This window comes from Anolis carolinensis, chromosome 4, assembly GCF_035594765.1.
Source record: "Anolis carolinensis isolate JA03-04 chromosome 4, rAnoCar3.1.pri, whole genome shotgun sequence".
Lineage (NCBI taxonomy): Eukaryota > Metazoa > Chordata > Lepidosauria > Squamata > Dactyloidae > Anolis > Anolis carolinensis.
This window is the reverse complement of record NC_085844.1, coordinates 184,983,481-184,996,149: the sequence shown is the minus strand read 5'-3', so window position 1 is coordinate 184,996,149 and position 12,669 is coordinate 184,983,481. Positions and strand designations below refer to the sequence as shown.

The 12,669-nt window shown below is 38.8% G+C and overlaps 1 protein-coding gene across 13 annotated transcripts in view; it reads left to right on the top strand.

The window, feature by feature from the left end:
- Positions 1–12,669, top strand: part of rnf220 (ring finger protein 220) — a 363,311-nt gene that overhangs the window by 54,581 nt on the left and 296,061 nt on the right. The gene's annotated exons all lie outside the window — the stretch shown is intronic.

Genomic DNA, 12,669 nt, shown 5'->3' with positions numbered 1-12,669 from the left:
TTAAATATTGTATTCTTTCATTGTTGTTGTTGTTGCACTACAAATAAGACATGTGCAGTATGCATAGGAATTTGTTTGTATTTTTTTTCAAATGATAATTCGGCCCCTCAACAATCTGAAGGATTGTGGACTGGCCCTCTGCTTAAAAAGTTTGGGGACCCCTGATCTTATGTAATGACTGTTAAAATGTATATCTGTCTAAAAAAACCTTACTTGCTTCCTAGTGGAGAGTGACAATGTTGCAAAGAGATGAAGACATTTTTTAAAAAAGGATAACAACACAATCTATACATGTTTATGCAGTTATACGTCCCCTGAGCACAATTGGATTTACTTCCCAAATGTTAGGATTACTAATCTTGCTCTGACATTTAGATTTGAGTATGTAAACTTGCATGATGGAGAGTGTATTTCACATTATTTTCATTTTCTTACAAACATTTTAAATCTTCTGTTGAGCCACATAATTGGTATATCCAGCCTGTTATTGACTTTTGCCTGGAAGTTCCTTTATATTAAGCCAAAAGTCCCCACACCCTACTATTTTTAATGGAAATACTAGGATTAGAATTTGATTAAAAACATACATATTAAGATTTCCGAACTACTGGCAATAATCTTTGAGAATTCTTGGAGAACAGGAGAAGTCCCAGCAGACTGGAGGAGGGGAAATGTTATCTTTATCGTCAAGAAGGGAAAAAAGAGAACCCAAACAATTATCGTCCAGTCAGCCTGATATCAATACCAGGAAAGATTCTGGAGCACATCATTAATGAGGCAGTCTGCAATCACTTAGAAAGGAATGTTGTGATTAATAAATAAAAATCAACATAGATTCCTCAAAAACAAGTCATGCCAGACTAATCTTATCTCTTTTTTCAATAGAGTTACAAGCTTAGTAGATGCAGGGAATACTGTGGATGTAGCATATCTTGATTTCAGTTAGACCTTCGACAAAGTTCCCCATTACCTTCTTGCAAGCAAACTAGTCAAATGTGGGTTAGGCAATGGTACTATTAGGTGGATCTGTAATTGGTTAAGTGACCGAACCCAAAGGGTGCTCACCAATGCTTCCTCTCCATCCTGAAAAGAAGTGACTAGTGGAGTGCCGCAGGGTTCAGTCCTAGGCCTAGTACTGTTCAATATTTATTAATGATTTGGATGAAGGTCTAGAGGGCATGCTTATCAAGTTTGCAGGTGACACAAAATTAGGAGGACAGGATCAGAATTCAAAATGACCTTAACAGATTAGAGAGCAGGGTCAAAACTAACAAAATGAATTTCAACAAGGACAAATATAAGATATTACACTTGGGCAGAAAAAAAACAAAATGCAAAGATACAGAATGGGTGATGCCCGGCTCAACAACAGTACATGTGAAAATGATCTTGGAGTCTTTGTGGACAGCAAGTTGAACACGAGTTAACAGTGTGCTGCAGCAGCTAAAAAAACCAATGGGATTTTGGGCTGCAAAAGGATTATAGTGTCTAGATCGAGGGAAGTCATGGTGCTTTTGTATTCTGCTTTAGTTAGGCCTTACCTAAAATACTATGTCCAATTCTGGACACGACAGTTTAAAAGAGATATTGACAAGCTGGAAAGTTTCCAGAGGAGGGCAACTAAAATGATCTAAGGTCTGGAGACCATGCCCTATGAGGAGCATTTTAAAGAACTGGGTATGTTTAGCCTGAAGAAGAGAAGTTGAGAGGAGGCATGATAGCCATGTATAAATACGTGAAAGAATGTCACAAGGAAGAGGGAGCAGCTTGTTTTCTGCTGCCCTGGAAACAAGAACTCGGAGTAATGGGTTCAAATTACAGGAAAAGAGATTCCAGCTGAACATTAGGAAGAACTTTCTGATTGTAAGAGCTGTTTAGCAGTGGAAGTCACTACCTCAGAGTGTGGTGGAAGCTCCTTCCTTGGAAGCTTTTAAACAGAGGCTGGATGACCATCTGTCAGGGGTACTTTGTGCTTTTCCTGTATGGCAGGGGATTGGACTAGATGACCTACGTAGTTCCTTTTAACTATGATTCTATGACTCTAAGAGTAAAATAGTATTGTACAACACAAAATTAAAATCATATTAACATCATACTACAAAAAGATTTTAAAATGTACAGTACAATGAAATCACTTTTTTGTTAAAAAATCATTTTAAAAAGTTTACTGGAAAAAAATGCCTTAACCTACTATTGAAAGGACAACTATGGAGCAGCCAACCTAGTTTTGCTATGGAGGGAGTTTATTTATTTATTTATTTATTTATTTGCGAAATTTATATATCGCCCTTCTCACCCCGAAGGGGACTCAGGGCGGTTTACAAGTACATATACATACAATATATTATATTATACAACTATATCGCAATATTATTAGTAATATTGCATGTAATATATATATACAATTATAATAGTGAATTGTTCCAAAGTGTGTGTGAATGGGAACAGCTGCAGAGAAGTCTCCCATGTTCACATCAATCCACCAGCATGAGTAGTGCCAGATACCACTCATAGCAGTCTCACAACTGTCATGGCAGAGATGCTTTTTTGTACCACTCCTAAAAGGGCAGTCTCAGCATCAATGTTGGAAATTCTCCAGCACAAGCTGAGGAGGCTCCAATACCAACCCTGAGACAATCCCAGCTAGCTCAGGCAGGGAGACTGTTGTGTATCATGGCAGGCAACAGAATCCTTAATCTATCATGGCACCCAGCTTCAAATGCACACAATCATATCCTGCAGATTGTGGGTGGAGTACCTGCTCAGCAGGATAGATTTATGATATACCATGGCAACTACCTCTCTCCTCCATAGATTTCTCCTGCTTCTGTATAGAGAAGCCTGGTTGAAGAAGCTGATAAATATTAACATGCCTTGCTCCTGCCTCATCCAACCAAGTCAGAAAAATATAAATAAAGCCCATTTCTGGCAGACAGGGATTAAGAATCTTACTGCTTTTTAACCAGTAAAGGGGCAGAATCTTGTCCTTGTGATCCTCTGAAGTGATTCTCCAAAGGGGAAGAGGGGCTCTGGAATAGTTGTTTTTGGTAGCAGCCCTGTCACTGAAGGGTCTGCCATCATTAGAATCCCCCCCCCCCCCCGCCAGCCCAGGTAACACAATCTTCCTAAGAGTGGATCATGAGCAATCACTATCCTGCTGGGACTTTAAGCTCTTGTGAAGAAATAGCAAGGACTAGCAGATGGTTTTGGGAGTCTTCGTAAAGAAGCAGAGAAGCTCATTTTTCAGCTTCAAGGTGGTCCTCAAACTTTCTTCAGCAAGCCACTATACTTAGGTATGTAAAATGTATTCTTTACTAACTTAACTGTGGACATATGTAATTATATACGCCATTTTATGTTCCCTTGTGCCTTTTAAAAATAGTACTAATTTAATTCATGTCTCTTTGTATTATTTAAGGGCTAAACCCAAACCATCTTCAAAAGTTTTATACTGTTTTAAAGGAGGGCTAAAGAGTTCTTTGTATTAAATTAGAAAATAGATTCAAAGATATATGCAGAGATACTTCAGAAATACCTATCTACCTGTACACAGATAAACAGTAAGATAACACCTTTAATGAAGTAACAGTATAAAATCTAGTTAGCCATTCACATTTGTGAGTAAACACATGTGCATTCTGATAACCTCATCACATTTAATAATTTCAGCATCCCAGGACGCTGGGAGGATGGAGCCTGCTGGAGCCTATTAGACGATGCACCATTACTTCCAGTGGGGCTACGTCCTCCCAGCATCCTGGCAGCGTCCTATTACGGAGCCCTGAGAACATGGAAGGCTTCCCCTGTTCTCATAGGAGAAGCCAGGGAAAGTATGGGGGGAAGCCAGGCAGTGACACTCCCCCCCCCCCCCACCCATGGGATAGGGAAGGGGGCAATGCGGGTCACAAAGTGACACTTTCCTCCGCTTTTCACCAAATTTGCCCCACTTTCCCCTGGCTTGAGGACCTCTATCTGATAAGGTCCTGAGTAAGAAATGTTAGTTGGGTCAGGCTGGAACCAATAACAGTACTGTAATTAAAGCCAGGATTCTGAAGATGGTAAAAGGTAATAAAAGGTAACATGCTCCAAGATGGTTACTTTATTTTTTTACTTATGGCAGTGCTCAGTTTGCCTCTAAATTATAATCCATGGTTCTCATCCAGAATCATGGGCAGCACATTTTGTTATCCACAGTAGTAGTTCTGAGGTTTTCTCATTCAAAGGGCAGCTGATCTCACTGCAAGTTCTTCATGAAACTCTGGAGAACATTTAGAATGATCATGATGAAATAAAAGAACTTGCAGTCCAATATAAACACGCATTATAACATGTTTGAACTTGTGCAGAAATTACTACTGCATTCCTATTGAACAATTTACATTGTAAGGTACAGCTCTTGAAGTAATACACTCAAAATGGGAGGGGGTTAGATTGGATGGCACATGGGTCTCTTCCAATTCTATGATCCTATGATTGTTAGCTAATGCCTCAGCTAAAAGTACATAAATCAAATTTGAACATAGCTGAAATCACTCTTACAATAAGCTGATTCCTTGTTTTGATCACAAAGTGACAGTCTTTTTCAAGTCAGAATACGTAGCTAAACATTCCTAAACAAGAAATAAAATACAATAATTTAGGAAATCATTATAAGATGATTGAAATGAATAAACAAATTATAAATAAATTGATTTCAATGCAAAAGAGAACAGTATATTTGCTGTTCCAATCACTTGACCTTAAAGTTTATGTGTAATCACTTCAATATAATGGTAAAGAGTTAGGAAGAAGGGACCATGTTAGCTATGGAAGCTAGTGGGTTGTGTGTTGGTGTGTGTTTGAATGGGAGAGAGAGCATGTAAAATTTAGCCCCTCTTATGGGTGCTGACTTCAGGGTATGAAACTGAGGTCAACTGCTGTACTCATCAACTGTGCTCACTCTCAGTGGCTCAAGAAGCAGGTGAGTAAATCTTGTGGCTAGCTTTGTTACTGCAGAGCTCCTTTGTATTTTATACAAAAGCCTCCCAGCTCTTTTATTTTTGACATGTGTGTGTGTCCTCCAACATTCAGGATCCCTTGCATCATGAACAGTGGTGGAAGCGGGAAGAGGAGAGAGGGACAATAGTCTTTGTCCAGGCTGGGTTTCCCTCTTACATAGCCTCTGTCCTGGGGACTGTGCAAGTAAAGAAGGCTTTGTCTTGCTGGTTTTATGCACTTTTTTGAGGTAGGGAGGGGATGGAGCTCCTGAATTTCAATCAAGTTGAGCCTTTCAAGAATTTGGGGAAGGGGGCTCAAGAGAAAGGGGGGAAAGAGGTTACTTTCTAACTCAGGCCAATGTGTATGTGAAGCTTTCTTTTCTTATTAGCTTTTGTGATAACCTATTTGGCCATGGAAGCATCACATTTAGAGGAATTATATTTTCTCAACACTAGAGTGAAAAAATTGATAATGGTAGGTGTACATTTGATTATAGCAAATATGGGAGCAGACAGTTCCTTTGTAGCTGCTGTTCTGCAACAGATGCTTATGACTATGTGAAAACCCATGTGAAACATTTGCCTCTTTGAATACCCTCTTCTCACTCCAGATTCACCAGGTTCACTCCTCTTTCTCTTGTTGATGGCAGATTTGACTAGCTTAAGCTAATAATAAAAATAAATAAAACCAATTAATCCTATAAATCTGCCTCTTCTCTTTCACTAAGAATTTTAACAGATCTGATGATATAAGATCACAACTCCCTGCTTCAGGGTGTCTGCCTAACCTGATGGCAGTGGATTGTCACAGCAAACTTGAATGTAGATGGTTCAGAAGCAGGTTTTCACAGTTTTTATTTCCTGAAGCTGGCATCTTGGTAGCATTATGACTACTTCCTGATCCTGATGCTTTGTACAATGAGGTGTGGCACAATGAGGTGTGTGCCAGAAGGACAGGAACGGACCTGTCAACTTATGGCAACCCTATGAATGTCGTAGGACTTTCTTAGGCAAGGAATATTCAGAAATAGTTTTGCTAATTCCCATCTTTAAAATGTAGTCAACCGCACTTGGTAATCATTGGCAGTCTCCCATCCAAGTAATAACCAGGGCTGACCCTACTTAACTTCCAAGATCAGACAGGATCCAAGGTCTTTAACTATTTAGCCTACCAAGAGGCCATATATCTGTATATTTTCTTTTGATCCAACCTTTGCTATACCACATGTTTTGGACTTCAACTCCCAAAATTCAGTTGGTCAAGCTGGCTGGGGCTTCTGGAAGTTGAAAAGGTGGAGGACCAAAGGTTGGGAACCACTGATAGTGTAACCAAACCCTTTTAATACAGATATACCAACTGTGAGTTGGTGTGACAAAGGAGCAGTAATATCATGAAGGTGTGGAGAAAATACAATTATGGTTGAAGTGGTAAATAGTAATTATGGTTTTCAATTGTGTAGTGGTCCTGCCAGTGGTTGTGTCAGGCACTAGCCAGCAATATTACTTTTCTTTTTGGCTATCTTTCCCCATCTTTTCATGTTCTTGTCATCAGCAGGTTCTCTTGGACTGTGTACTATGTAAATACATACAGTTCTGTTTAAAAAAAAACACTGTTCTAAAATTTACACTAAAATAATTTTGTAAAAATAGTTTCTAAATTTAAAAAACAAGGTGTTTTACCACAAATTAAATATATAGCAATGATTAAAAACATTTTGTGTGATCTGAAAAAGGGAGAAAAAATATTTAGGAAAGTGCAAGAGAACAAAAGTTTAGTGTGCCTGTTCAGTAAAAAGTGCATAAACAAAATATGATTTTTCTAGAGTAAATACCTAGTACAGGGGTAACAGCTGGGAAATGAATAAGAAAACACCTGTAGAATTTACTGTTAAGTCATTATTTATCAATAGATTTTAGCAGAAGGTGTCAATTAATTTGACCTAATGATTAGTATAACTAATACCATTACTATTGCTGATTTTTATCTTTTCTTCAGTAAGGAGACCAAATTCCTATTGCCCTTTTCTGATAACCACTAATGGGGTAATACTTTTCTGTTTGATTAACTCCAGCTACAGAAGTTTACAGTAATCTAGGGAGTGGTGGTCATAACAGCTAGGCCAAATTTCTGCGATTCTTCTTTGACTAATATTGAATGGTTGATTACATGGTGGAGTAACTGATTCCCTTTCTAAAACAAGTGAAGAAAAGATCCATTTTCCATTGAGATGAGTCTGCTTCTTGTCTTGCAAATAATGTGTTTTTAATATGAATGAGGTACTGTGGCATTGTGACATTTGTGGTTATTTTCACTCAGATTTCTTCTTTACTTTAAGGCTCAAGTTGTTAACTACCTCTTATGGGCAAGAGAAAATCCAAATCCATGCCAACAGTCTATTAGATTTAACAAAGTGCATATAGATATATTTTATTAAATGAAATTGAGACTCATTCTTTATAATCAGCAAGAAGGATGAAAACTTCCCTTTTAAATTCATTCTTAAAATTCTTAGGTTTTCCTGATTTGATTCCTAGGTATATGGGCTGCTGTATGGCTACTGTGCCCAGCAGTGTTTACAACTGGCCTTGTATGTTTCTTTCTTACAGGCACTGAAATTCATGGGTGGTTGAATTAAAGATGGAACTTCATTCTACTTTTTTTAGCCTCCCCCCACCCCAGTTCCCTTAATTCTTCTTTGTAGCTCTAGTCCAAGATGGTTCTTGCATATTGGATTACTGTTCCTCTACCTCTAGGCTCAGTCAACTTTCCTCCAGCAGCACAGGTTAAGCCAATGCTAAGAGATTCTATTGCACACCCTGCTTGCCTTGCTCTGTTGTCGGCAGCTTTTTTCATTATTTATTTAATGTCTTGTACCGTAAATAATGGTGACTTTATGGTTATTAGGAACGGGTTAAGGTACATGCGGGCAGCACCAGACTTCCTTCAAAAGGAACAGCCCCGGCATAAAATGTTGTGATAATTGCTTTACTGCTGAGTGCTTGGTCTTTATTTTGTGTCCGATTTGTCTCTTAAGCCAGCGTAACATTCTCCCTGCTGCAGGAGAATGCCGAGAGCAAATTGAAGGTCTGAGCGTGAACAATGCAACATGGTGCACTGCTGGGTTTTTCTTTTCTCTTTCTTCATTCCTCACCCAACCACCCAGTCCCCCTCCCCTTCTATCTCAGCCCCTTTTCAATTATCACACCTCCCCAACTTCTTCACAGCATCTGAACTCAAGAGTTACCAATGGCCCATCCAACTCAGTATTCGTTCTCCAAGAATGATACCTCAAAGAAGAGACCATAGAATTTTTATGAAATAGCCCATCCTCGATGGTTTAATTTCATTTTCTAGTAATTGAAGGTTCAGAGACTATTCAAGCATGAGGCCAAACAGGCAAAGTACGCATCCACAGCATGGCTGTTAGATGTTGATGTACTGTTTGGCATCCCACTTATAATACTATAACAAGGAAAGATCTTCAGATGTTTGATACAAGTGTTGGAGGAAGGTGTTTGTGAGGAAGCAAAATGGAGAATAGAATGCTCAGAGTCTGATAAGGCTTTTAAACCAAATGCAGAATCCGTATTTGTATTTGGAGGCACTATAGTATGCAATTCCTATCCTGTTCTATTTGTTATCAATCTACTCCTCTGGGCTTCACACAAATCTACCATTTGCCAAAATATATGATCCTGTACTTTTCTTTTCAATTTCTGGCTGAATGGTTTAACCATTGGTTCATCCCATCGAGTATGAAGTCTGCTCAAGCGCCGCTTGTGGTCTCTTGGTATTCAATTCGTTAGTCAACATGTCCATCGGTTTTCTTTTGTTTGTGCTATATGCCCTGCCCATACATAATTAAATGTAGGTAAATATTTTACCTCTTTTGAATATGCCATCAAACTGTGGATGTCTAGGAAAAGCAGAGTGCATCTTCTGTTTCCCATTTGAACAGATAATGCTGCAAATCATGGAATTCTTTCCTTATTATGAAACCTATTGCAAGAAATAGGTGCTGGTTCGTGGCTACTGCTTTGTTTACCCTATATTTCAACATCTCCACAGCAATCTTCTGGTACCTGTTAAGTTCTCTTTCAAAGGACTTGAGGGGACAGATCACGGACCTGGGTTTAGACTTTAAACTACATTAATCTCCTTTTAAACTTTCTGAAAATAGCTGTAGAGTATGGCAATTAGTCACAAAAACAAATTACATTAAACTATGGAATCTATATACACAAGCTGGCACATTACAAGGCCCTTAATGTCTAAATTCATGTATCCACCAAAAATTGTGCTTGTGGCTCATTTGTCCATTTTGGGAGGGGATCAATTCAAGTGCTTAGAGTACCCAGATGGATGGCATCAATATCCCCTTGAGGGTGTCTATTTAATTACAGCAGAAGCAATTCAGCCTGTTTGAAAAAGGCTTGTGTTTAGTTGGACTCACTAATTTGTGTTTTCTTTAGTTTTCATGAGTTACTGTTTCAGGAATGCTCTGATAATCAGTCTCAACCATTGTTCATTTATCTAGGAACTAGATTGAGGAATAAAGGCAAAACATGGAGTATGTGCTTGCTGTAAATAACCAAGAACAACTGCAAGTAGATTGAAAGGTGAGGTGTAGATTTGCAATGTATTGAGGTTTAATGTTTATAAAGAAGAAGGAAGAGTGTTTGGTTTCCAGGTATTAGAATACAAACTCAAAGAATTCAGCACTTGGAGGATTTTTCCATTGGTATCTAACTTGAGTCAGAGAATGTTAACTTTCTGTCTTTGTATCCTTTGTGACTGGCTGGTCTGCAGATTGCAGCTATGGCAAAGAGCAAAATGGTGTCTGAAATTAGATACAAAGATAAGCAACTATCAACAACAAAGTGGGGACCCCTAATTAGTAAATGAGATCACCCAGGAAGGATCTGTAGTTTGATACTGTATGGCTTTAATATATTTTGTACTGGTGCATTGTTGGAGCAATCCAGTTAAGATACCACTCTCTTTGGCTGGTAAGTGACAGACAGAGAGAAGTTGGGAAGGGAATGGATGAGGAAGAAAGAGAGAGTGCCTTTTGGGGGGCATTCCAAAGGTTGTCGTGTCCCTGAAGAAACAGTCGCTTTAAAATAAATAAATAAATAAAAGAAGGAAGCATCCCAACTCCATTATGGGCCTGTAACCGGCCACCAAAGTCAGCAGCAAAATGGCTAACACTGCAGCCTCTTCAGGCTTAATGTGTCCTGTTTTCTGACCCTGAAACATTCCCTTTATGAAAGGACCAAGTTGGGAGCATTGTCCCAGTACCTTGAAAAGAGTGGCACAGAATGTGCTTTTGTGTTAACTTGCCTCCCCCCCCCTTTTCTGAGCTACTGCCTGCTGTGCTCTCCCCTCCTCCCATTTCAAAAGGAGACTAGGCGGGGGTGGAGGGTAAGAGAGGCTGGGACGGACAGTGATACAGACAGAGACTGTCTTGATGAACCATCTGTGCTGGGGTGTAGTCCAGTGGAGCTGAAAAATTAAACAGCATTTTCAATTAACTTTCTGCCCCTCTTTTTCTAGTGCCATTTCTCTCCTCCTCTCTTCTGGTTTTACAAGGAAGATTTTATTTTAACCCTTTGAAAGCTGTAGCTAGACAAAAAAGAGTTGTGTTCAGGTTTGATCTGTTGAACTTTAGTTCTAATTCCACCTTTCTTACAAATGTTCCACTCTTTAGAAAATTGTAGAATGGATATTTAAGAGTTATGAGTACTCTGTGTGCTAGTACTAGGCTCAAACCCCAAGATTGGTGTTCCTTGGGAGAGCATCCCTTAGAGCAGATAACCTCTGTTTCCTCAGTAATATTGTACAAATTGGAGGGAGACCCAGGAGTCCATTAGAATTAGGTGAGATGCAGTGAGGGTTAATTTGCTCCCCATCATTGAGGTGTGAATAGCTAAGGATTAAGTCTCAATTGCCCCTGAGTGGCTGTGTTCACACTTCAACTAATGAGATGCTGAGCAAGCAGCACATCTCACATGAAGAAGTAGTAAGGTTGCAGTGCCAGAGTAAGGGCACAGCAGGTCTCTTTGCCACCAGTTTTGAAGTCTAAGCTTAGCATCACATTTCAGGACTGTTGCCTAGGATTACTTGCATTGTCAGAGCTTTGTGTTTAGGATTTCCGTAGATAAATGCCTTTAAGGTGATTTCTAAAGAAGATCAAAACAGTATAGCTATTTCACTTTCATAGATTAGCATGCCACTCTGACTACAAAGATGCAGATTTCTGTTTGAGACGTACTCCTTGAAACTAAAAAACACTAAATCGTGTAATTTTTGCTACTGCAATGATCTTTTAAAAAGTTATCTCAGGGCATCTTGGGTTGGTGTCCCTCCTTTCCATCCCTGAAATTCCTGACGCTTTGTTTCTTGTTCTACATGGAGATGAAGAAAGCAAACTAGCCTCTGTTGATTCCTAGATTATTATGAAGTGTCTGCTATAGGTTTCAAATGTAGTCATTATGCCTGAGCATATCAAATGGATCCTTCTTCTCGATGAGCACAACTGCATATGGTTCTGCACATCATTTCACCTCACTGTGGTTCTCATTTCCTGGGCTTTGTTAGGACCCTTATCAACTGAAAGTTTGCTCTCTCAGCACTTGACCTCTTTCCCAGATCATTAATAAGTGTATTAAAGAGTATGGTACTTAGGGGCGATCCACAGTTAATCTTCTGCCTGGACCAAAAAGTGGCTGTTCATTCCCACTCTCTCCTTTTCTTAGACACTTTTTGACCCGTGACAATACTTTGCCTCCCACCCCACATTAGCTTAGTTTTCTTAGTAGCCTACTCATCAAAGGCTTTTTGAAAACTCCTTATAAATTATGTTAGCTAGTTATTCTTTTCTATCTACTCTTTGGCTGAAAGGCTGATACAATACAAGGAGATAAAGACTGGGCTTATTGTCTTTTGCAGATGTTGTGCTGGTTTTGTGAATATCCTAATTGTGATTGTCATCAGGATTTACAATTCTTGAACTGTCTCAGCAGTTTTACCTGCCAGTCAAGCAGTGCAGAGTCCCAAGTTTCCCAGGATTCTACCAACTTTTTTTTAATAACAGAAGAGTAGTAAAATTATAATTTGCCATTGTGGCAGATTTTACCAAAAAACTATGGGGTTTACTGCTGTGTCCACCTGCCAGCCTATACATTTTTCATATATGGCATAAACTCTAGCATATATGACATTTTCAAATGAGTTTATAAAGACAATATAAAATGGTTCAGTTTTCTTCCTTAGGGTCAGAGAACTGTCATTTTATAAAGGTCTTCAAAGTGAAATTGATTTCTTGCCAGTGTTGCTATATAAATAACAGCAGCAGCAACAACATCTATTCTAGTATCATTATTATATTCTATTAGTTATGTGCCTCATTTATAGCATAATGATGTTGTTCAAATACTACAAGCAATACTTTAAAGCTACAGCTCAATAACTATGTGCTATTGCATTTAGTGAGGGTTATATTTGAGTAGACTGGCATACAGTTCTACTGCAATTGCACATGATTTCTTTGAAAATATCCAATAAATGAACATTCTTGAGTTGGTTCCTTAGAATACATTTCTTCTTTAAGTGATCAGCCTGTTCTAATTCCCCAACCTCTGAGGGGTACATTTAGAAAATTGTGATGAAAAACTCATTTAAAAAGTTCAA